The 26,742-nt window shown below is 41.1% G+C and overlaps 1 protein-coding gene across 3 annotated transcripts in view; it reads left to right on the top strand.

Moving 5' to 3' along the window:
- The window catches only part of spg (dedicator of cytokinesis spg), a 372,699-nt gene that overhangs the window by 132,635 nt on the left and 213,322 nt on the right, over positions 1 to 26,742 (top strand). The gene's annotated exons all lie outside the window — the stretch shown is intronic.

Here is a 26,742-nt window from a genome sequence, read left to right as displayed (position 1 = left end):
CTGAGGTTTCGTAGTTCATAGATGGGTACTACTTTACTATACCGGAGACACCTATCAATGATTTATTTCGCAATTTTTTACATTGCTAACGTACTATTCTGCATTGCGGAACGTTTCTTTAGGTGAAATAATGAATTTCTAACGAAAATAATGTATTTTTTTTTTTACATTAACGAGTACTTACTGTTGTTCCTTATTTCCCACAAACCATCCACGGGTAGCCCCAAAAACCATTGACGTTAGCCCAAAAATTCACGATAGCCCCACGAACCATCACGGGGACGAGGTATGCCTACTAGAGTTGACGAGCTGTATCTTTGCGGGTGGCCTTGGCTACTCCGCGCAGAGTGAGAGAGAGATACGTTTATGTAGTTGCCACCTACTCGCCCTTTGGGTGGTCGATAACAAGGACAGAACGCAAGGATAATGACGCACAGCCGGTAGCTCATCCCCCTTGCTACTGCGCAGCCGGTATTGGGCAGGGTTCACCCGCAAAGATACAGCTCGTCAACTCTAGGTTAGGTTAGGCCTGTTAGGTTAGGTTCCATTAGCACTCCTTTCGTTCAATTTAGCATATACGGACAACATCGGTTTTTATCGATGAAAGAAAATACACGGAATTATTTTAATTTTAACCTTCCACTTCCTGCATTCCACTTCTTTCTTCAAGATTCCATGTTGAATTACAAATTCCATGGCATCTTGCACACCCGGCAACAACTTCACGACGCATCCTCGACACGTCATCTTGTAAAAGCAGCAATAGCGCGTATTGTGCTCTCGTGCAGAAAGCAAATGGCGGCAGCAGCAATAGCGCGTCGGAAATAGATTTTCGTAGAAAACCACATGCATTCGCATTAAAATGGATCAAAACTACATTCCCGAAAATCAACAACGCTACAGAAAATTATTTGCGTAAGTACTTTCTCCTGTAAATTTGAAGAAATCCGTCTCCGGTATAGTTAAGTGTTACCCATAGATGCGAAGTAAGTTTTTCATCTTGGAATGCATTAATCTGTGATTTATAGTTTTGAATGTTATATAAGTTCCATAATTGCAGAATTGGGATTTCATTATTATTATTATTATTAGATAACCCATGGAAAGGATCTATCAACAGAAATATTAGGTTTGACTGAATGAAGAGAAGTAAAAAATCGAGATTATTGATATCAAATTGTACACTTTGGGAAAAATATACAAAATGTGAAACCTTTTACGAGTCAGGCAATATCGTTAGTTTATACTAAACGTACTGCCATGAAAATAGGCGGCTGGGCAGAATTGCGCTGGTGCCACATATGGGAAAAGCAAAGCGATAGCTGGACAAAAGTCGCTGGTTCCCGCGCACTGTGTGGCAACGTCAACCGGGCTGCGTTGCCTACTTCGAACGTCAGACCGACCTCTCTCCGAGGCAGACAGTGTCAGCCCTGACCTTGCGAACAAATACTGTCAGTTTGTATCACATAGATTACAAAGACCAACTCTACAACGAGATATTACATTCTCTCCGAACACACGGGGTTTTGCTTCGACGTTGTACTTCTACCACCGTGCGTTGCTTTTTACAATAATTTTAAAAATAATAATGGAAGTGCATTGGTTGCTCCCAGTCCAAATTACTTTTTATTATTTCGGTGAGAATAATTTCCACGAGGAAAACTTTCCACATGAATTTCCCTGGAATTAGGGAAATTTCCCATTAGGTGGCAACACTGCACCGGATGGGAAAGGGAGAGATGGCATTGAAAACTTGACAATTTGGCAACAGTGGCTCCTCGTACAGGACTTCTCGAATTCCCATTGACGTCGCTGGGCGTAATCAATAAGAGAGGATGCAGCGACGAGAGAGGAAACCCCGATGATGACGAATGATGCGCGCTGCCGTCCCCTCGGCCCATTGTCCTCAGTCGTATTGATTTCCGCCTCAAGTAGACGCGGGATTTTTGTCTCTCTGCTGCAACAATCCCACTGCACCGCCAGCAAGGGATGAAGTGTGCGGTGACCCTCGGGCAACCCTCGAACCGACTCAGGATCGGACCCCAGCGTCAAACTTCAACACGACTTTTCCCGTCCCAACACTGCGTAAATGGAATTTTCAGTACTGCTTGACAAATTACCATTCAAGGTAAATGCGAAAAGTATATAAAAATATGGAAATAAACAAAGTGCACTGTGTACAAATGTGAATTTTTAAAGGGCTGTCCTTTTAAAATTTTGGCTATTGAATAGTTCTTTATTTATCCTGTATTTTCAGCGGTTTTTTAATTTTATTATTATTATTATTTTAAAATAGAGGTGGGTGTTTCTTTATCAGAAAAAGCCACGAGAATGTTTTGTATGTTTGAAATAAAGCGGTTACTGTGTTTATGAACTTGAATGAATGTATGAATAAAAATTTATGGCTGCGTCGGCACTTTAGGCCATTTTCCCCCTTCGATGTATACGGGGAATAATCCCCTTACCTAAAAATCCTTCTTAAAAATATAAAACAAATGTTTGTGAACTTATGACATTTAAGAGATATTTGTTGATTGATTGATTGATTTAGTTTATTTTACTTCGCGTTTTGTGCCTCTTGGCTAATTTGCGAAGATGGGGATGAGTGATGAAATGATGAAATTGATGAATGGACATTCACAAACAACCAAGCCCGACCAGGATTCGAACCCGGGACCCTTAAGAGATATTTGTGTTACACTTTTCAGTCGTCACCAACTTGCATATTATATTGTTATCTCTTCTTCATACAAGTATGTTACGTACGTAGGAAGCTTGAACTTTTTAAATTAAATTATTCGTTTTCGAACACGTAGTTCACAACCGAAATAAAGTTGGGAAAATGTTCATCCTATCCGAGCGATGATCGCTGAGCAAGATTTTCGCTCGTTGAGCAGACAGATCATTTAATTGACGATGTTTGCTCATTAATCAAAACATCAGCGCCATCTATGTGATTGCGCGTTGCAAAACTATTGCTTCTCAAAACAATGATGGGTGCTAATGAATGAGAATAAAACTAAACATTTTTCACCAAACGTTATTCGAAATTTTAGTTTTCACACACCGGCCCAACTTTGCAAAAACTACGGTGTGTGTTTGGAACAATACACTTTCATTTTAATACAGTTAACCTACAAACGTGGAAAACTTATTACCTTGTGTAACTTGAATTTCCTCTGTAATTTCTTCATATGGAAGCAGTTAATCTCAAATACTTCTTCATTAGCCGCCATCTCACGGGATCGAAACACAACCTCTATATTCTGTACCTGAAACATGTGGCGAGCAAGGTTCAAGCTCGCTCAGCGAGCAAGTGAGCAACGCTTACTTGGCCGTCAAGTAGCTGAGCGATCACTTTGCTCGCTGAGCGCCGAGATACTTGACGCGCCCCTGAATTGAGGATCGAATGATGGGTCGGTTGACGTAGGTCTCGCGGGTCGTTTGACGTAGGTCTCGCGTGCGAACTCCCCTCCCGTTCATGCAGAGGAGAGTTCCTTCCCGACACGGTCTGCTCGGGCGTTGATTTACGGGGCTATGGCCCCACGTCAGATGTTTTGCCGATCCCCGCGTCAGGAAATGAAAATTATTCATGGCCGATAGGAACACAGCATTCGTGGTCTCCGAATCCAGAAATTACTGCCTTTGTGGATGCTTTCTTTGTTGTTTGAGAATTTCATTATTGTACGTTCGTGTCGAATCCAATTCATTGCTTACATTGAAGGGTTTGCCGCCTTCTGGATTCATATCAATGCATTATATTGCATCGTTTTGGTTGTAACCTCGATGAAGGAAAATGCCTGTACCGCTCATCAATCGCTCCCATAGTGTGTTTTATAAAGTTTTGAAGGTTTAGTCAGTCAGTCAGTCAGTCATTGTATCTGTCAGTTTTGTATAGGTAGAGTTTCAGTCGTTTAGACTATGCCTCGGTATTGTGTTTTTGTCATTTGTCATTTCTTCTTGTCGGTGTTTCGAGAGTCGATTGTCATACCCTACAACTGTCGTAGGGATTTTGGTGTGGGCTTATCAGAATTTTTTGATGTCTGGTTTGAGAGTGATGGTTTGGCTAGAGTTTGTTCACTGTAATCTTGGCATTTCATGTACATTCCTTGCGGGTTGGACTTGGCCAATGAGGTGGATAGTTGGATTAACACGTTAACTGCCGGATGAAATTTTCAATATTCACTGACAGCGCCGTTAATGCCATTGGGTAGTGTTTCTGTTGTAAAATAACCTCATGTTATCAAATTTCGAATATGGTTTTTATTATATCGATACATCGAAATTTAAGTGTGTCGGTCCCATGGGACCAACGCGGCGCCAACAGGAAAACATTCATTCAGTGCTCCACCGGCGATTGAAAAGCAACAATCAAGGGGTGTTACAACACAAAAGCCTGAAATGGTGTGTGAGTATAATAAATTTCGCAAATATTGTAAGTACTGCTATAAATTGATCTCTGAAAAAGAAGGCCGAAAAACAGCAGCGAATAAAGTGAAGAAGGTTGTTACTTTTTGTGAAGGGTGTGAAGGTAAACCACATGTGTATTCCTTGCTTCAATAAAGTTCACGTGGAGTGATCACAGTTTTCAAGTGTTGACTGAAACTTTTCAAAACTGTTCAAAAGTTTTGTGAAAACATTTGCAATGCAGTAGCGTAACTCATTTCTGTTACAAAAATATGAATATTATGTACTGTACGTGCTTTATTATATTTTTTCCTATGTTCCCAAAATATATGCCATTGTATGAATACATATTTAAAATGTATGCTAAAGATTATCCTGTAAGTTGGTGCATATTATAAAAAATATAAAATAATACAAAAATTAAAATAATAAAACGAAACATATATTTCACATAATCGGTGAAAATAGCGTAAAGGCAACAAATGCAAATATTGTCCCCATTCTTATAGGGACACCTCGCCATAGAGTTACATAGGTGCAAAAGCCTCAGTGTTGATGCACCAATACCACTGTCTAATTATATATACAAATACCACAAATAAATTAAAAATAAATAAATATATTAAAATGCTGTATTTAAATCATGAGCGAAATCAGGTTACTTACCCATAAAACGTTCTAAGCAATATACATGCTTCATATCAACAATAATAATAATAAATATTTTTAAAAAATGGCTTTGCTGCTGATAAGTTGCCAAAAATGCATGTGCCTTTGGATTCTAGGGCGCCGTGCCGGGCCTTTCCAATATGAACTATGCTTGCCCGAAGGACTATTGGCCTGCCAGAGTGATTCGAGTTAGACGTTACAACGTCGGTCCCATGGGACCAACGCGGCCTCATAAGAAATCTTGATGTCGGCCCCATGGGACCGGCACGGCAGTTAACGTGGGTGCGGCAGCGTCGCCCAAACTTTGGTTCTCGTGCGTTGCAAAAACTCGAACAGCGTTTCAATGTCTACTTCTTTGTGAAGTTGGTCATTACTGGTGTACTACCTGCCAACTCCAGCATTGATTCGGAGTGCCCGGTTTTGTACGCGTTGCGGTCTTCACAGTGTGCTAGGAACTGCGTGACCCCATACTACGCAAGCATAGGTCAACATGGATCTGATTATGATTTTGTATATAGACACCCTGATATGCAGGGGCAGTACTCGGCTTTTGAATAGGCTGAAGAGTTATCCGATGCACTGCAATGAGTCTCGCATCTTGAAATACTTGAACCGATTTCACTTAAATTCAATACGAGACCTGTCATAGACGTATCTAAAACTATTAAATTTGCTATAGTTTTCATGGTCACAGTATTAGTGAATTGCGTGCATAATGATCCCCCTAAACCACTGGTTCTCAACCTTTGTGAGACGGCGAAATTCTTAAAAATGTCTAAAAACGCGACACAGATCACAACAATTTTACCATAAATACCATTCTTTTTTTTTATCCTTATATATAGGTACTGATCACATCCACCTAAAAAAACGTCCACATTGTCCCTATATGTGCCTTTATGGTATGGTGCAAAGTACACGGGCAGCTTTACCTTGCCTTATCTATATTTTCTCGTGATGTTTGTTATCTCTTTTATAGATGTGCTGAGGAGTAGGAAAATACTGTTCGCGCCCAGTCGCCATTGCGCCTGAGTTTTCAAATGCAGTTCTTTTTTTCTTTTTCTTTTAATTATCGAGTATAGTATGTGTTTCTTAATGTTTGTGTGTTTCGTGCGTGTGTCATTAAATCACATTAATAAACACGTCATCATAAACTTTTGCACTGTTGCTAGCCGAATTTCTAAAGCTGCAGCGATACGTTATGTTCGTCCATATACGTATTAGAATGTATTTCATATTCATGCTATTACCGTTTAAGAGTTCTTTAGAAACGCCACGAGAATTAATTACTTTTAATTATTAATTAATAAATTAAATGTTTTTAGATCACAATTTAAAATTTGTAGCTTCATATTAGTTGGATTTATGGCTTTCTTAGCCCTTATTCGAAAAAAAAAACCTGGCTTGTGAGAGAGAGGACTGACATCTGAGTTACTTTTGGTTTTGTGCCGGGCACAAAAAAACAAACTATCTGCAGCTTTTGTTTCAAATCTAAATTCATTTCAATGTCATTCCCTCATCGTCAACAGTCAGTTCAGATGGCGATTCTGTATGTTTTGCTAGAAGCAAATTCCGAAGAGTTGCTTTCACTAAAATATTTAGATTGTTAAGCATAACTCTCTGAAGTCCCATGTGTGAAAGCACCAGATTCCTCTTCTATCTTCTTCCTGGCTTTTATGGGAAGTTTATTTGCGCTGCCTCTTCTCAAGTCAGTTCCTGGTGAGTTTATATCTCGGGAAAAGAATTCAGCCGCAAAGGAAATGATGTCACTCTGTTCGCCTGTTGTTTGTTTTGATGCCAGCTGCGAATGTGCATGTTCTGCAAGATGATAACACCAGCGGCGCAACTAAATGTCACTGCACATTAGAAAACTCACTTTATCATGTCAGTATGCCCTGTTTGTAGTTGATAAAAAGCACATTCAAGTCGCCCAATGTGCAGGTTGTATTGAAAAAGGACAAACTCCTTTTCGACACTGAAGTGTAAACAGTGGGCGTTACGACGCTTGAGGTCCCGGGTTCGAATCACGCGATTAACCAAAAGTGACAGAAAAACGATGGTAAACAACAAAAATACAATTCTATCTTGATTACTTCACAACGCTTTTCTACTTCTTTGGTTATTCGCGACGATGATGATAACTGATGAAGAGGATGATGCATTTCGAGTTCTGTATTATCTTTACAATTGTGTTAAGTAACACGTAAGAGAGCCAGCCACTCGTGTATGTGAATAGGTGAAATGGTATAGTAATTTTGGATTTAGGCGTATCTTTCATGTACCTTACATTCTGGCCTACCACAGTCTCGAAGCAGACAAGATTAATGGAGAGTACGTCTCGGTCTCGTATCGAATTCATAGGGGGTCTGTCTCGTCTCGACAAATCTCGTAAATAATAATATAAGGTTAATAGTGATGTAATGATTAAAATTATAATTATTATTAATTGTGGACGTTGGTTATTTGAATAATTAATATTCATTTGGGCAGGGTCTCGCAACGAACCTTTTATCCCAGTTTGATGACTGTTAAACCTTTGCCAACCTCCGTGGCCGAGTGGTTATCTCAGCGCGCTGCGACGCCATTCCGGGTTCAAAAGGGTGTTCTTAGTGTCTGTCTCTTCATCAATTTCATCATGTCATCACTCATCCTCATCGTCGCGATAAGCCAAAAGTTGCAGTAGAGCGAAATAAAATAAACCAAATGACTCAGCCAGTCAACTGTTAAAACCTAAATGATAAAAAAAGATAGATTTGTCTACAAACTAAAGAATCGAAAATCTACGATTTGTCGCTTTATTGCTGAATGCGGAACACCCGCCGATCTCATTCTCGTGTTGGGAATCCCAGTAGACACACCTGAAAAAAGATATCTGCACGGTGCTTCATGGAGGGAGTTGCGAGTGACAGCAATATACCTTTGTGAGGTGATTTCCAGCGATGCACGAGCGTTGCATCAATCGATTGTGGAGAATGCAGCAATATCGTTGAACCAATAGGGCGGGCGTCGGAGGTCAACTCGTCCAATGAGCCTTTGAGCTTATCAGCGGGAGCCAGCGAGCGTAATTACCCGGATGCAATTGGAAGTTCTTCTGGAGATGAGGGTCCAACGCACATGACAAGAAGATTGTGTCAGTTGGTTAACCTGCATCGAAATTGCTCTCTTTGTTGTTGTTTTATTCCTTTTGATGCTGTAATATTATGCCATTCAGCAAACTTGCAGACAATCCAAAACGGGATATCCTCTTTCGCCAAATCCCATTTAGCCTAAACTGGTTGAAAGAGAAATATTTGAAATGAGATATACGTGTTCTGTTTTGTTATGCTAATTCATCCTTAGCTCTCCTTGATGCCACACGCTCGGTCCAGTGATCGGTCCAAACCAATGGAAAAGGGACACTTTGGTTAGGTTAGGCTATGTTGGGTTAGATTAAGTGTATATTTATATTTTGTGTAGATCCATCTATTATCTAATAGAAAATACTACAAACGTCCTCGGCTTCTGGATTGTGTGACAATGTTTCTTTTTAGGAACCTTGCTATTTGGCTCACGTGTCTGTTCCGAATTGTTTGGTGTTTACGTCGATCACCATCAACATTTGCCTCACTTGCAACATTTATCTTCCAACCGGTTTAGGTAAAATGTGATTAGGAGAAACGGGATATCCCATTTTCGCGTAAAATGGCGGACAGCTGTCAGATCTGATTGACGGGTGCTGATAACTAGTGTTGGGCGATTCTATATCGAAAAAATATCGTTCACACCATATCAACTAGACGATATTTTGGCAATATATATCGTGTCGGCGATATATCGTCACGATATTTGGCGATATATCATCACGATATTTTAGCGATATGTATCGTGTCAGCGATATATCGTCACGATATTTTACCGATATACGAGGAGATGCTGAAAAGTTCGTAGCCCGACGTAGAAGGAATGTACTTGAAATGATGAAACTTCGTAGTAACTCAACATACTCCCCTTGAAGCTCACTGCAGTTTCTGCCCCGGTGCTCCAACTTTTGTAAACCACTTAAGAAAAATTCTGCTCTGTGGCAGTAATCACCACCTGATCTGAGGCAAAATGGCATCCCTTCAGGTGTGTTTCGAGCTACGAACTTCGCAGCATCCCCTCGTACATCGAGTCAGCGATATATCGTCACGGTATTTGGCGATATATATCGTGGAAACGATATATCGCCGATATCACGATACGGGAAAATATCGTATCGTATCGTGTGTGACGATATTTTCTTGACGATATATCACGATATCAAATTTCCGATATCGTCGATCCCTACTGATAACTCATTAGACGAAACAGGATTAGGCGAAATGAGGTGTAATCCATTCTTTCATATATTCCATCTAAAGAAATGTGCTTGCAAATGTGCTTGGTGGTATAACGCTGTCGTCGCTTTGTATTCAAACGTGGAGGCACGCGAAGGAATAGAAACGCCCATTTAGGAGAAAATCCAGTCGTAATGAATTGTCGGGTGCGTTGATGTACTTGGCTGGGATTTTCTTTTTCTCTTTTTCCTCGCTTCTTCCCTCCTTCACCCTCTCTCTACCCCTGACTTTAATTTAGCTCTTCCATCCCCGCGGCCATTTGTTGGGAGGCCACCCTTCCCAAGTCGTTTCGTGCAAAAACACATTACTTGGGCAAAATTTGTTAGTGTTTGGTCGGAGATTTTCCCCTTTCGCAAACATTCGGGGTACGGTATCTCGACGACACAGCCAGCCCTCAGGACATAATTTTGAAACAAGCGAGTCTTTTCTATTTCCTTTGCTGTGCGTGGATCAGGGAGGCACAGAGAAGATTCTGCGGATGGATCTGAGCGGTTCTTTCCCAGAACATCTCTCAAGCATTGCGGTATAACTTTGCTGTTGTCCGTGTGGAATGACTCCAAGCTTTTGACGTGATCGCGCTCACATAACTCGTGCGCCCAATCAGCTTTATCCCTCTGCTTTAGGCGCAGTGCTATTGTCTCTTTTTGTTCGCGCGGATCCTCAAAAGTTTGAATGGAAAGGCCCAGGATTAAAATTATCACTCGATACATTTTTATTCACTTCAGAAAAAATATATACGAGGGCTATTTTTTTCAACCTCCGATGGTGCCGCCGGGAGACCGGTGAAGCGCTACGAAGCGGGGTGTCCCGCAGCGTGATTGACGTCTCCCCTGCCACTACCACCACCACTGCCAAGGCCAACGTTTCAGTTGAAGCTGAGCGACGGGCTCGTAGAGATGTCTGCTACAATCGACTCTCCCACCCAGTGCAAGGTGCGTAGTGTGATACTATTTCTACAGGCAGAGGGGCACAATGCAGCGGAAATTCACCGTCGAATGAGCATTGTCTTGCTTCATGACAATGCCCGACCGCATGTTGCTGCATCAACCCAAGACCTTCTTCAACGAATCCACTGGGAAGTGTTTGATCAGCCTCCCTACATCTCAGACCTGGCGCCGTGATTTCCCATCTTTTCCAGGCGATGAAGAAGTGGTTGGGAGGACGGTGCTTCCACACCAATGCGGAGCTTCGGCAGACCTGGCTCAACAAACAGGCGGCACTTTTCTTTGCAGAGGGTATTGGAAAGCTGGTGCATCGGTACGATAAATGTCTGAATCTTCTTGGTGATTACGTTGAAAAGTAGAGTATACATGTACGTAACTTTTGCCAATAAATCCATTTTGCTATTCACTGTGGTTATGATTTCATGCCCTATCGGAGGTTAAAAAAGATAGCCCTCGTATATATTTGAGTGTTGTGGCCTTTTAAGTCTAGGCATAGCACCCACCTCTCATGTGTAGACCGGAACACATGCTCCAACGAATCAGGGAAAAATGCGCCCGGGAAAAATGCGCTCTCGCAATAAAAGTGGGAAAAATGCGCCCTCCCAAGAGTAACCACATTTGAAAGTGGGAAAAATGCGCCCAGCACACATGACCAGCTAGCAGGAGAGAAACTGACAGCGTTTCTTCACTACTTTGTACAACAATGGCTGTAAAATCCAAATCTACCAGTTGATGTGTGGCTCTGTGGAGATGCAAAGCACCGCACGAACAATGCTGTCGAAGGGTGGAACAATAAGCTGCAGGAGAAAGTTCGACTTCATCCCAACTTCTACACCCTTCTGAAGACGCTGAAGCAGGAAGCGGAATACAGCGGATACAAATATGACAGGGCTAGCATCGGTTTGGAAGGAACGAAGACGAAACGAACGTACATAAAACTGGATGAACAGATTAGCAAAATTGTACATACTTACAAAACAAGCACACCAAATGCCTGAGAAGTCTGGCGTACATCACATCCAAAAAATGGAGTAAAAGATCGTCAACGGAGGTCACAAGAAATGGAAATACAAATGTAAATAAAAACTTAATCAAATAAAATAAAAATTACAAGAGTAAAATAAAAATATGACAAAGGACATCATCTCCAGCTTCTAAACACGCCAGAAAAGAGAATATTTTTACTGTACTTTAAAAAAAAAATATTCTCTTTCCTGACGGTCCCAAGTCTGTGTTACGTGTGAGGGGAAGCTGCGTAAAGGTTGTTTTAATTAACTATTATCATATTGGTGAAGATCGTGTGTGCTGGGCGCATTTTTCCCACTTTTCATTGTGGTTACTCTTGGGAGGGCGCATTTTTCCCACTTTTATTGCGAGAGCGCACTTTTCCCGGGCGCATTTTTCCCGACACCGCTCCAACATGCAGCTATTCGCTGTGTGACTTGCTTCATGGTGTTGATCTTTACTTGGTACGCCCTAGACTTAATGTAACCACAGGGGGGGGGGGGGGTGAGTCTAGGGGAGTCAGATCTGGAGATCGAGCCACACCACGACCGATCCAATTATCGGGGAACGTGTCAACGATGTAGTCCCGAACGATTCTCCTAAAATGGGCTGGTTCACCATCTTGCTGGAAAACAACAGTGTATTTTTGTCCCATCCTGAAAACCATTTATTAGTGACATAAGAAAAATGTCCAGAGACTTTTGAATCATCCTGTATTTACATCTATATTGATTAGAGCTACATCACAGGAAATTACAACCAGAACCTCGTAACCTTCCTGGGATAGGCCTCAGGCCCAAAGATGACGGCTGTTCCGCCTTTCACCCTCCTGCATTCATTCAACTTTGCAGGCGTCTCTTTACATGCCTGCTGTTATATTTTCATTTCCATTCCGAATTCTAGAGCTTCGAAGACACCAGGCCCTTCCGAGGTTAAGGGGGTCACTCGCTTTTTATCAGGACTCCATGGGTGATTTCTGGAAGAGGGGAATTTGTGGGAGTTGTCAAAAGGGCCTGTGTTATCTGCGACCTTGGCCACCGGGGAAGGCAAAGGGACGCTTTGTATGGGTGGGAAAGCATCGAGAATGTTCGTAAACACTGGAACTTTCTCTCCGACCCTCAGTGTGTGTGATAAATGGCAAAGATACAACCGAAATGGCAGACTTCAGCACATATCTGCATATTGGTAACTCTCAGTCATATCAACCAACATGAACATCTAATTGACTTTACATTTTTCGTTTATCGATAGTACCTGTTTAGTAAAGATAAGTTTTTTTTTTTTGCTTATATTATTTTTCTGTAAATTTTGAAAACTCGAAATATTGACAAGCTAGATGCATTTCTTGTTTTTAATCGATGTACCTTGTATAGCCTGAACTGCATTCTTACAGACTGACGAGGCTCTGGCGTCTGGAATCACGGCCAGCATAGTTCTCTGTTGGCTTCTTGTGCTGTCAATATGTGTTTGTGATTGTTCTGTCGTTCATTTCTACTTATCATCATTCAGCTTTGTAATTTTGTTATTTAGCGTCGCTTTCTGCTTGGCTAATCGCGACGATGAGAAGAGTGATGATATGATGAAATTGATGAAGATACGTTCATAAAAACATTCATACTCAGGCCGAGATTCAAACCCATGACCCTTGGCATCGTAGAAAAGGGTGATAAAATGCACAGGTGAATTCTATACGACCAAGGATTACAATTTCAAACATAACGTTGTAAATTGCAGTGTGACAAACTTTTGGTATTTTTGCAACTTTACTACGGTTCGTTACATCCTAGAGCTGTTCGTGACTGTACGTGCAGGGTTAGACAAGTATGTTGATTTAACCACACACACGTACACACTGTGTTTAAGAGTTTGTGATTTTTTCATCAGAATGTTAAACCGCTCATCTTTCCTGATTCTACTTTAAGATTGGCCTTACTCTGCAGTTATCTTATTGGCAGATAATCCCATGCGTAGCTTCGGGTTTCCAATTCAAGTTGAACAGAAGCCAGATTCGATTCCTGCTTGGAAGAAAGGGGTGTTTGTTTTAACCACTGGGGTGGGTGCTCAGCTTCTCCTCTCAAGTAATGATTCGGGCGATAACATCATGCGTTCTCCTCCTCGGTTAAGAAGATTGGGTTCGAGATTCCATCATCATCATTGATCCGGATTTGGTTCTCCGCCGCAAGAAATTGGAGGGATTTGTCGAAAGGATTGAAGGGCGCCGTTTGTTTCCTCAGAGAAGGGGATGCTGCGGTGGGAAGGAAAAAAGATGATGTTTCTCAAGGTGAAGATAATTTCACGTGACTGTTGCGCCATAAAAGTGTTTTAAAGTCGAGAACTTTTGTTGTATTTTTGACATTTAATTTGTATCGTGGGATCATTTTTAGTACGATAAACGTTGTCTACACGTCCGTGTTGCGAAATCTTTAAAAAAAAGTGAAAGAGGGGCTAGATAAACAAGTGCATGAGCGAGAGGGAGAAATAATATAGTACTATGTTTACAATGTTTTGAATAAACAAAAAGTAGTTCCTGGCAACCAAACATTTGTTTTAAGTAGGCGACAAACATGTGAATGTTCAACCACAACCAAATTTTTTTTAATAATTCGCAAATTTTTAGTTATCAAAAAAAATGTGACCAATTACCACATCTACAAAAATTGTTATTTATGGCTACCAAAATGTTTTAGTCCCGGATTCGATACTCGGTGTGGTTCAGATCCCACTTTAAACTGTAGGTCCAGTCCCAGTTAGCCTTTCTGTGCATAAAGATAACTTAAAAACAAGAACTCAAACAATTGTTTGCGTAAGCTCGAAACTATTTGCTTAGTTGCCGTAACAAATAAACTATCCTCCCCCCAGAAAATTTCAGTGAGAGTATTTGTGTTCTGATATCATCCATCATGCTCAGTGGTCAATAAGGCGGTGCTCTAGCGCTCTGGCCCAGATTATTACTCTCGCCTTTGGTTCGGGCGGTCACGGGTTTGATTCTCGATGAGAGCCCCAAAAATTTTGATGTGATCCACGCTGGGTCAGGACAATTTGGGAGGTACTCGAAAAGATGAAGCAGCGGGCTCCGGTCTCGATAGTCAGAAAACGTCGACGATGGGATTCAATGAAGGTAGACATGCTTTGTAGGTCTTCGGAGGGCTATTAGACTTTGTTTTAATGCAGTGCTACAGCAAGTGTGTCTGACATTGTTGAAGAAGTTAACCATCGAATGAAGTGGCTAACACTCTTCCCTGATCTCAACCTGCGTTTTTCTATATGCAGACCGTACTATAGAGATTCTCATGAAATTGCTTCTGAATTCAATTGAGTGTTAGTAGATTGAAATGTTCAGAATTCGCCCCCCCCCCCCCCCCCCCGAAACGAGAGGCCAGCGCTAAGATGAGACCAAGAAAGTGCAACGATTGTCGCCACACAACGAGTGAAATAATGGAATATGTGAATCCGTTTGGAGAAAGGAGGTTGTTGTAAATTCCGACAATATCAGAACAATTGCGATTGTAGCAGGAACGGTAGGGATGGAAGGGGGAAAGAAATGCACCTGCAGCTTGTCAGCACGTGAGAGTGCAGGCTCCTTGGAAGACGCATCCCGTGTTTTTCTGTTTGCGGCCGACTTTCTCCCTTTCCTCGTGCAATTGTGAACGGGACACAAAGCGCCATTGTTGTCCTTTGAGAAATGTGTGATAAGACGTCCCATCGGAACAAAAGCACGCCGCCAATGCACAAAGCCTGCAGCGGTGGAGATTATCTTCACGCTTCTCGTACGAGTGTATACCAAGCAGTCGTTCCCATAATTTGTTCCATTGGACCGGAGCAGCCGAGGACAGGGCCGTAGGTATCGGAGGGCGAGTGTGGGCTTCAACACACTTTTCTGCCCCCCAAATAGCTTCCAAAATGAATGTTCAGGATACTCATGTGCCTATTTTTGACGAACCTTATCTTATTCTCCCGCAATGGGTCTAAAGGTTCCTGGGCTTGCTTAGTGTTGCTGGTTTCCCGGATAATGGTTGATGCTCAAAGTATACCCAGGAAGAGGAAAGTGGAAAGAAATATGATTGCAAATGGAGAAAGTAAGAGAGATAGAATCAGGCAGATTGGGAGAGCAGGAAATCAAAAGCAGAACGAGAAAGATAACAGGTAGGGAAACAAAGACAGAGAAAAGTGTATTTATTTATTTATTAACACCTTGTTTTAAATGGCGAAGTTAAGGCCGTACAAAGCATTTTCTTCCGCTCAACCGTATACAGTAAATTGCACATTATTATATTAAAGCCGAAGTACATTTAGTCATAGGTCCACACACGCAATATACTCATACATACAAGTCTTAACGCGCCGAATGTAGCACACAAAATACAAAATCTACAAAATACGAAATACAGAATGTAAAATTTAATATTGTTTAGAGAAACGGCGAAGAAAGGAAAACATAAGGAACGAAGAGAAGAGATAAAATAGAAACGGAAGCAGGGAAAGTGGCAGAGAAACACGGAAAGAGACTGGTATTTTTGTATTTCACGTCCATTTGCTGACATTTTTGGGAATTCGCGACGATGAGGATTAGTGATGATTAGATGAAAGGTGAGAGACATTCTAGAACAACGCCCATGCCCAGACCGGGATACGAACTCGAACCCCTGACATCGTAGCGCGCTCTTGTTAACCACTCCGTCACGGAGGTCGGTGTGCTGCCCTTTCGTATTTCTGATTGGCCTTTCGCAAATTTCATCTCATTACCATTCTTCACTTGTCGCGATTAGTCAATGGTAGAAAAGCGAAGTGAAATAACTAAATCAATCATTCAAGCTAATCGGGACTGGACCTTACCCTTCTATCCGAACTACGGAAACTAATAATGAAGCGGACCTCTCCGATGGCGTAGTGATAGCGGGTGGCCATTATAAATTGTAGGTTCAGTCCCGATTAGAGTTTCTGTGCACAAAGTGGACTTAAAAATAAACTCAGACCTTAATAATACAGCGTCAATAAAATAGAAGTAATTGTTCTGGAATAATTACACGACAATGACATCCCCAGTCCAGGAGGGAGAGTCAATATTTCGCCACAGCAGCACAAGGAATCAAACCTGGTACCTGTTGATCAAGGACGTATTTAGGGGGGTCCGGACCCCCCCCCCCCGACCCGAAAATTTTACTAAGTACAAAAATAAAATAATGAAAATAACTAAATTTAAATATAAAAAATTACTTATTGTTTAATCGAGTGTCATTTATTTCCTCCAAAGTTATTGCAAGACAAGATTCAAAGAAGATTTATGCAATATTTATTACTACTTACAACGTAACGTTCATAAAGTATCACCAGGAACTTTGCTTGTCGTCAACTGTATCAAACATCCTTTTTATATGCAAAAAATATTTAATTCTTTTTTTATTTGACATTAATTTGCTTGACAGGGCAGTTTTTTTTTACAAATTTTGCAGACCTTAACTACATACATATATAAGCTATATAATGAATAAGTGCTCTTATATAATTATTCTTAAACCGTCCTTTTACCTATTCATGTAATAAAATATAATATTTATTAATTTTAATTAAATTAATATAATTATAATTATTTTAGTCTACAATATTATTATTATTATTGTAAGTTTGAAACGATTGGTTCGGACCCCTCCGAAACATATTTCTAGATAAGTGCCTGCTGTTGATTACCAGGTGACAGATTTAAGCATCTTCCGCAGGGCAGTGTAGGAAAGTTCCAAGAGCAGAGAAAGCCAATCGCATCGGACACCTGTGTCCAGCTCTGACTTTCTCCCACTGATAGCCCGTCGTCGATTTACTCATTGGTCACCACAAAGAAATCGGTGGCCATCAGGGGTGAAAGCCGCATTGTTGAGTGACTTCTGTGTTTTCACTGACCTCGCAGGATGATGAGCTCTGCTAAAGAAGAAAGCGATGCTGTAATGGCTTAGGATAGGACAAAGGGGGAACTCCATATCGGAAAGCGAAAGTATCATTGGATAGGGTCAAGGTTGCCGTCCGCTTGGCTACAGGATAGGTGAAAGTCTGTACGTCGTCGTTTGAATGCTTCCCAACTATCCAACGATCGAGATGAATGATATGTTAATGAAATGGTATCATCAAGAAACTTTCCTTACTTTGTGTTCGAACCCAAAAATCTATTTCCCGACTAATACCACAAGTGTTTGTTAGCATGGGCGTAACTTGGGAACTAACTTTGAGGGGGCAGAATTAAATTGGGCCTAATTTTAAGGGGGCTGAATTAAACTGGACCTAATTTTGAGGGGTAGAATAAACTTGGGCCTAATTTTGAGGGGGCAGAATTAAACTGGGCCTAACTTTGAGGGGGCAGAATGAAATTGGGCCTAATTTTGAGGAGGCAGAATTAAATTGGGCCTAATTTTAAGGGGGTTGAATTAAACTGGACCTAATTTTGAGGGGCAGAATAAACTTGGGCCTAATTTTGAGGATGCAGAATTAAACTGGGCCTAACTTTGAGGGGGCAGAATTAAACTGGGCCTAATTTTGAGGGGGCAGAATTAAACTGGACCTAATTTTAAGGGGACAGAATTAAACTGGGCCTAATTTTAAGGGGGCAGAATTAAACGGCCTAATTTTAAGGGGGCTGAATAAAACTGGGCCTAATTTTAAGGGGGCTGAATTAAACTGGGCCTAATTTTGAGGGGGCAGAATTAAACTGGGCCTAATTTTGAGGGGGCAGAATTAAACTGGCCTAATTTTAAGGGGGCAGAATTAAACTGGGCCTAATTTTAAGGGGCAGAATTAAACTGGGCCTAATTTTAAGGGGCAGAATTAAACTGGGCCTAAATTTGAGGGGGCAGAATTAAACTGGACCTAATTCTAAGGGGGCTGAATTAAACTGGGCCTAATTTTAAGGGGCTGAATTAAACTGGGCCTAATTTTGAGGGGGCAGAATTAAACTGGGCCTAATTTTAAGGGGCTGAATTAAACTGGGCCTAATTTTGAGGGGGCAGAATTAAACTGGGCCTAATTTTAAGGGGGCTGAATTAAACTGGGCCTAATTTTAAAGGGCTGAATTAAACTGGGCCTAATTTTGAGGGGGCAGAATTAAACTGGACCTAATTTTAAGGGGGCTGAATTAAACTGGGCCTAATTTTGAGGGGGCAGAATTAAACTGTACCTAATTTTAAGGGGGCTGAATTAAACTGGGCCTAATTTTAAGGGGGCAGAATTAAACTGGGCCTAATTTTGAGGGGGCAGAATTAAACTGGGCCTAATTGTAAGGGGGCTGAATTAAACTGGGTCTAATTTTAAGGGGGCTGAATTAAACTGGGCCTAATTTTGAGGGGGCTGAATTAAACTGGGCCTAATTTTAAGGAGCTGAATTAAACTGGGCCTAATTTTGAGGGGGCAGAATTAAACTGGACCTAATTTTAAGGGGGCTGAATTAAACTGGGCCTAATTTTAAGGGGCTGAATTAAACTGGACTTAATTTTGAGGGGGCAGAATTAAACTGGACCTAATTTTAAGGGGGCTGAATTAAACTGGGCCTAATTTTAAGGGGCTGAATTAAACTGGACTTAATTTTGAGGGGGCAGAATTAAACGGCCTAATTTTGAGGGGGGCTGAATTAAACCTGGCCTAATTTTGAGGGGGCTGAATTAAACTGGACCTAATTTTAAAGGGGCTGAATTAAACTGGGCCTAATTTTGAAGAGGTAGAATGAAACTGGACCTAATTTTGAGGAGGCAGAATTAAAGTTGGGCCTAATTTTGAGTGGGCAGAGTGAAACCTGGGTCTTAACTTTGGGGGAAGAGACTCGAAAGCTTTCCATTTGCTAAATAACTGTGACGTTTGCGAAATTACAAATATTACTCTTTATTACTTTGCTCCTCGGGCCCCATAACTTGTAAATTTTAATAAACCCGAATTTATTTTGGGCGGGGCAAGTGCACCCCTTTGCCTTCCTCCCCCTTCCCAAGTTACGGCTATGTTTGTTAGATCTGCCAGAAATGTCCATGAAAGCCTTAGGGAGTTTTCAAACAGAATCGACACGTGTCGCTTAAGTTAGGTTAGTTTATTAGTTTAGATTATGACTTAGCCCTTTTACTTAATAGCGTGCATCGTGTAGCCTCGGTTTGTTGGTAGCTTATGCACGGTGAATGCTTGCTTGTAGATCAGTGTTCCTCAACCGCCGGGCCGCGAGAGGTATTCATGAATTTTTGTGCTTGTAACCCAAGCTGGTAACCACTGGGGAAGATAGCCTTTGGCTCGGGGTTCACCAGCGATAAGAGGAAATCCTTTCTCGCCTATGCTGGTAAGGACTATGCCGCTGAGAGGGTACTCTGGCTACCGAATGTTCCACGTTCGAGTCCTGGCCTGGGTATGGGTGTTGTTTTGTGAGTATCCTCTCACATATTTTATACAGAGCATTCCCTGACATTCGCTACGAGACTCGGCGGCAAGCGGCCCGGCATCAGCGCTTGTCTTTCCCGCGACAGTCGGTAGAGTCGGCTATTAAAATTACAGTTTTCATATTGTGTACTAACCTTGACTACAGAAGGTGAAAATGATGTCCCTCTGCTGCAACACATTCCTGGCATTTCCGAAGGAAAATGCCACTTACACGTGCAAGTTCGTCTACTGTAATTCTCCAGATTTCTCGCACAATACTCTCTTTTAACTCTTGGATGGTGTGCGGATTGTCTTTGTATACTTTATTTTTTAGATTTCTCATTTTTCTTTCGAGGTTTAATATAGTGGTCCTATGTGGAACAGGAACACCAGGAAATTGCAAAACGTCGTCGCACTTCTCCACAATTCCTCTTTCCGAAGTAACACTCGACAAGATAAATCCTTTGTTGTAATGTAAACTTTTGTGGTGCCATATTAAGCCACAATCTTCAACACACGGACACGACACAACACAACTTCCGAGGGAGGATTTTACTGGCGTCAGTTTGCAACGTCAACAGAAAGGGAAAGAGAGCGATGGCAGGGAGAGCGAGAAAAACAAACTGTAGCTTGCGACTGTCGCGGACCCGTTCACCGGGAGAGACAAGCGCTGATGCCGGCCCGCTTGCCGCCGAGTCTCGTAGCGAATGTCAAGGAATGCTCCGTATAATCACTAGGGCTCGAAAGTTGATGACTTAAAATATCTCAAAAAAATGACTTATAGAATGACCTTAAAATTATTTGGAAATGACCTAAAAATATAAAAAATTACATAGAAATAATTTCCGCCCTTAAAATAAAAGCTTGATTTTTCAAAATTTACGCGTACAACAGACTATATTTGAATAATTTGATAAAATCTGTTGTGGTTTAAAATAGCGAAGCAAAGGGAAAAAGCAATTAAGTACTAATGTATTTTTAAATTTTTTTGTCTTCTTTATATTTTTACTTCATTTCATGCTGGCAAATGCATTTAAAATTAATGAAAGAACTGGGCAGGAGAAAAAATAAACTTCAAAAATGATTTAAAAAATGCAATGAACGCGGCAAAAAGATACTGAAAAATGGGCCTCCCCCATGGCGCAGTGGTAGTGTCATTGCCTTGTAATCAATAGGTCCCGGGTTCGATACCCGGTGGAGGCACAAGTGGTTCGGATCCCACTTTAAACTGTAGGTCCAGTTCCGATTAGCCTTACTGTGCATAACATGGAATTAAAACAGCAACTCAAACCAAGATACTCAAAAATGACCTAAAAACAAAAAAGGCCCGGAAAATGCAAATAATGCAAAATAAAATTAAAGTTATCTGGTTCTAACTGAAGTGAATCGGACTGATATCATGTTTAGCATTGTATTCAAATTTGTAATCAACTTCCTAGCCCTAATAATCACCATTTCATCCTTATCGTCGCGATTATCCATTGATACAAAAGGAACTTTTAAAAAAATGCAAATAAGGCTTACTTCTTGTTTAAGGACTAGTGCAACAATTGGCAGCTCGCAAACTTAGCTGAGCTGTGCAATTTGCGAAGAGCGTGTCTAACTATACATGGTTCATAAAGGTCAAACTAGAGCCGGATGGAACGAAAGGCCAAACAACGGAGGACAAAGGGATTGCGGAATGACGCAGTCTCCCACATGCATTTTCATCTCCCCTATGCTCCAAGCAGCAGCGGCTAAACAGCACGGGGGGGGGGGGGGATTTACCTGAAGAGTGTTTACGTCACCAAGTGAAACTCGAACACAATTACCCCTTGCGGTGTCCATCCCCGACAGCATGATGGTAGGTAACTTGACCGAACAGGCGAAATGAAGAAGAATTTGCACTTGGAAAGTGGAATTTTTATTTTCATAATGGAAATTTTATCTTTGGAGATAGAAATAATAGGTAATTTTCAAATTGTTTCACAAATTTTACTTAGAAGACGAAAATGTTATTAGTTAGGAAAAAGGAAATGCAAATTGCATATATATATATATAATTAATTATATGTGGGGGTGGGGATGCAATTTAGGAAATGAAAACGTAGTTTCTTGAGAATTTGTGATGCATGAAATACTCATAAGGCTATACTCACATAATTCAATTATAAGGTTTTGTTTTACATTGAACTTCTTTCCAAATGAATAGTGAAAAAAATTTCATTTTTATTAGAAAGTTGAAATTGTATTTAGGAGTGGAAAATTAATGTGGAGTACAGAAATTAGAAAATTTATATTAAAAAGGAATAATTGCAGGGATGGGAAAAAGCACTTAAGTCGAAGAAAGCAATTTTACAGCTGGCAGCTGCCTTATTTTCCAACGCATAAAACACACCTCCTTTATCGTACACATTTTTTGAGGAAAAAATCTTTATCATTGAATTTATAATGAATTTACAGTTGTTTTTTTAATAAAAAAAAGTTATACTTTCAACAAATACTGAAATTGATTGATTGATTTGTTGTTTTAAGTCCACTTTATGCACAGTAAGGCTAATCGGGACTGGACCTACAGTTTAAAGTGGAATCAAAATAACTGGGAAAGAATTCATTTTAATCTCCTTCTTCACCCCCCCCCCCCCCAAATGGAGCAAGAAAGAAACCGTTTAACTCGGAAGAGAGAAAATTTCTAGAAACAGAGGTAACCAAAAAACTGAGTATCGGAAATTAGGTTCCCATCAAATGGCCCCTGATTCACAGCTCCCATTAACGTGGGGGAGAGACGTCGGGAGCGCAATCCCACCTGACCACTGCAACCGAGGTGCACGCACTCCCACGCGTCTTGCGGGACTCTGCTCATGCGTGCTGCGTGCAGTCAATACCTGGGCCCTCGTCCCCCTCGTGCATGATACGCCGGCACATGGTCCGTGCGTCGAGCGTGTCTGTACGAAAGCAATGCATCAGCGGTAATCGCAGGAGATCTCTCTATGCATGCTTTCCTTTTGCACGCATCTTTGGAGGTTTGGACCAGCGTGTACTCATGTACAGTGGCACGCGCAATAAATAGGAAAATAGTGGGATAAAATTGCTTCATTTCAGTACTAGAAGAGAATACTAGCAATTCCTTTCCCCATGACTGTATGCACCATTGGAAGTTAATATACAGCTTCCATATTAAAGTAACAATCTTATTCGCTACATACACGAGTGCATTTCAGCTTGTAGTATAGCTAGGAGCATTTGCTCCGTATAAATGCTCGCACACGTCTAAATTCGTATGTGAATGAGGATTGCACATGTAAACTCATAACGAATCGAGTTTGACGCGTCTAAATTCTAATGCAATTATGGACACACGTCTAAATTGGAGCAGAACAGAGGGACGCCATTCTAAATTTCAGTAGGAGGAAGATCGCACGTCTAAATTCGGGTATAACCAAAGTGTATGTCTAAATTCGAGTAGAAGGGACAAAAGCCACTCTAAATTCGGGTAGAAGGAAGATCACATGTGTAAATTGAAACCCTCGTGTTAGTATCGACCTAATTTTTATATTTCCAGTTATTGAATAGAGTTATTTAGAATAATCCAGTGGAGAGTAATGTCGTATGTCGGAAATAAACCTTAATAAATGGCGATTAGGAGAGAGTAGATGATTTAACTGTTTGAGAAATTCATTACATTATCAAACACAGGAAAAATGAAATGTCGCTCATTAAAATATCCCAAAGAGACAATTTTAAGATTTAGTGAATTTTGTTTGGGACTGGTCATAATTCCCCTTAACTTCAACTTCAAGATTTATTGATTTTTGTTTTTAATTGGTCATAATTTCCCTTAACTTCAAGATTTATTGATTTTTGTTTGGAATTGTTAAAAATTTCCCTTAACTTCAGCTTCAAGGTTTAGTGATTTTTGTTTGGAATTGGTCATAATTCCCCTTAACTTCAATTTCAAAATTTGTTGATTTTTGTTTCGAATTGGTCCTCTTAACTTCAGCTTCAAGATTTATAGATTGTTGTTTTGAATTGTTCATAATTCCCCTTCAACAAGATTTATTAATTTTAATTTGGAATTGGTCAAAATTTCCCTTAACTTCAACTTCAAGATTTATTGATTTTTGTTTGGAATTGGTCATAATTCCTCTTAACTTCAGCTTCAAGATTTAGTGATGTTTGTTTGGAATTGGTCATAATTCCCCTTAACTTCAACTTCAACATTTATTGATTTTGTTTGGAACTGGTCATAATTCCCCATAAATTTCAGCTTCAAGATTTAGTGTTTTTTTGTTTGGAATTGGTCATAATTCCTCGTAACTTCAACTTCAAGATTGATTGATTTTTGTTTGGAATTGGTCATAATTCCCCTTAACTTCAGCTTCAAGATTTATTGATTTTTGTTTGGAAATGGTCAACTTCAACTTGCAAGCTATGGAGGCCAAGATTTCTTCATTACAAAAAGTTACTGTCGTAACACAGTAGCTTGAAGAGTATCCTATAGTTTTCGTGATAAATTGTGAACGGGGCTGCAACTGCTGATGCAAATAGTACAGTGCAAATTGCTGTCTGATTGGCAGCCAGTCGTGTAAGGACTCCATACTCCTTATGGCTTCGCAAATGAAGCATGTAAACAAGGAAATAACAGGCCTTGACTGAATTGCGTTCCTTATTTCTCTAGCTGGCCTTGAGTCGCCGTAATTTGCGACTACTTTTCGTAAAAGGGAAAGTTGCGTCATACAGTTGAGTTCTTGGAGTTCTCGTGACACTTGGCGTAGGAATTGTTAGGAGGAGGAAGCCTCAGGAGATGGCAGTGAAACAAGCCAGCCGAAGACACTTCATCCTTTGTTGGTTTGAGTTTTTGTTTTAAGTCGACTTTATGCACGGTTAGGCTGATCGGGACTGGACCTACAGTTTCGAGTGGGACCCGAACAACTATTCTACCGGGTATCGAAGCTAGGACTGATTCATTTGAAGGCGAGAACGTTACCAATACTCCATCAGGGATGCTCAAGACAAGCAAAATTTTTCTACCCGTAGGATGGCGTTTGTAGATTTTATCTGTTATCCTCCGAACCTTGTTTTTGTGGTTGATAATAATATCCCATGGCGCAACAGCCCATTGAGGGCCCGCCCGTATATACGACTGTCGGCCTCACTCCCAACTGATCCTACTCACTCACCCGAAGTGGGAGATCATCCAACCAGTGACATGTGGTCAGCACGACGAACTCAGTCGTCGTAAGTTTTCATGACCGGGTGACGCTACTCATTCCCAATTTCCTCACGTGGTGGGTGGCCACTGGTTTCATACACAGGTCAAAATCTCAGGAGAAAAGTTGTTACGGTTCCCCCATCAGACTCGAACCCACGTGTGTCCCATATCCGGAGTCCGAAACATGACGTATCAGACAGCACGGCCACGGTTAGGGACTTTCTCGGTTGATGGCTTCTTGTATATAGCGATAGGAAGTTAATGACCTAAAAAATATAGGTATATGACCTATAGAATGTCCTAAAAAATGGGGAAAATGACGTAGAAAATGCAAAAAAATGACCATTACATTTGTTAGTTTCAGGCTAAAAATTGAAATGAAAAAGAAATTAAACAAAATGCAATCTTGCTTTTTTTAAAAAAAAGCCACCAAATGATACCACATACACATTCAATTAAAATACGCAACGAGGATTTCCAATGTAAACAACCGAATAATTTTAAAACAATTTAATGAAAAAGTCGTTTCCCCCGAGACAACAAAGACTCTAACCAGTTCAGCATTTCATTTGCTCGTAAATTCCAATCCTGCGAGATATACAGGGTGTCCGACTTAAAAGTATAATAAAAGAGAAATTAATAACTTGAGAAGTAATTGAGATATTTATTGGCGGTTTGCTTCTACAAGTATGTTAACTCAAAATGTTTTTTTACGTATGCTTGCGGCAGTTGGTACCGCGTGCGCATGCGCGTAACTGATTTGTTCACGTAAAAGCGTGCGTCAGTAGCCATGTGGACTCCACAGCAGAAGGTGTTCTGTGTGCTTTCTCTCGCGGAACTAAAGTCTGTTACACTGGTACAACGTCGTTTTCGGCTTGAATATGGACTGCGACCAACCGACGATGTTCCCAGTTACATTTCAATCAAGAAGTGGGACAAGCAGCTTCGGGAAACTAGAAGTTTGCTTTCGATGTCGGGCCGGCATGCCAAGCACGCAGTTCCAGAGGCTACTGTTGAATTAATCCGAGCGTCCTTCCAGCAGAGCCCTCGTAAGTCAATCCGACAAGCAAGTAGGCAGTTACAGTTACCTCGTACGACAGTATACGATGTCGTCCATAAAAGGTTGCGCCTACGGGTGTACAAAATGCAGCTTCGTCACAAAATCAAGCCCGAGGACAGGCCACGACGGAAGAACTTCGCGGAGACAATTCTGGCAAAAATTGATGAAAACGAGGCATTCCTGGATTTCATCTCGGACGAGGCTACATTTCACACTTCCGGCAAGGCAAACACGCACAATTGCCGCATATGGGGAAGTGAACCCCCCACGTAGTGATGGAGTGGGAACGTGACTCTCCGAAAGTGACTGTGTGGTGTGGATTGCCCATTCTTCGCGGAGCCTACAGTTAATGCAAGAACGTACATCGACATGTTGGAGCTGTATGTTGTGCCACAACTTCCTCGTGAAGTGATCTTTCAACAAGATGGCGCACCATGCCATTTTGCGAACATTGTGAGGGATTTCTTGGATCATGAGTTCCCAGATCGCTGGATTGGAGGAGGTAGTCCATGGATTGCTTGGTCCCCTAGAAGCCCAGACGTTACGCCACTTGATTTTTTGTGTGGGAGTTTATCAAAAATCAAGTGTACCAGACACCAGTTCGTGATCTACCAGATCTACACCATCGCATTCGTGCAGCTATCGCTAATGTTACGCCTGCAATGCTGCAAAACACTTGGAGAGAAGTGGAATACAGATTAGATGTCTGTCGCGCCACTAATGGTGCACATATCGAGGTGT

The sequence above is a fragment of the Lepisma saccharinum genome, chromosome 1, assembly GCF_977018435.1.
Source record: "Lepisma saccharinum chromosome 1, izLepSacc3.1, whole genome shotgun sequence".
In the NCBI taxonomy this organism is placed as follows: Eukaryota; Metazoa; Arthropoda; class Insecta; order Zygentoma; family Lepismatidae; genus Lepisma; species Lepisma saccharinum.
The sequence above is the reverse complement of the archived record's forward strand: the minus strand, read 5'-3'. Positions and strand labels throughout refer to the sequence as shown.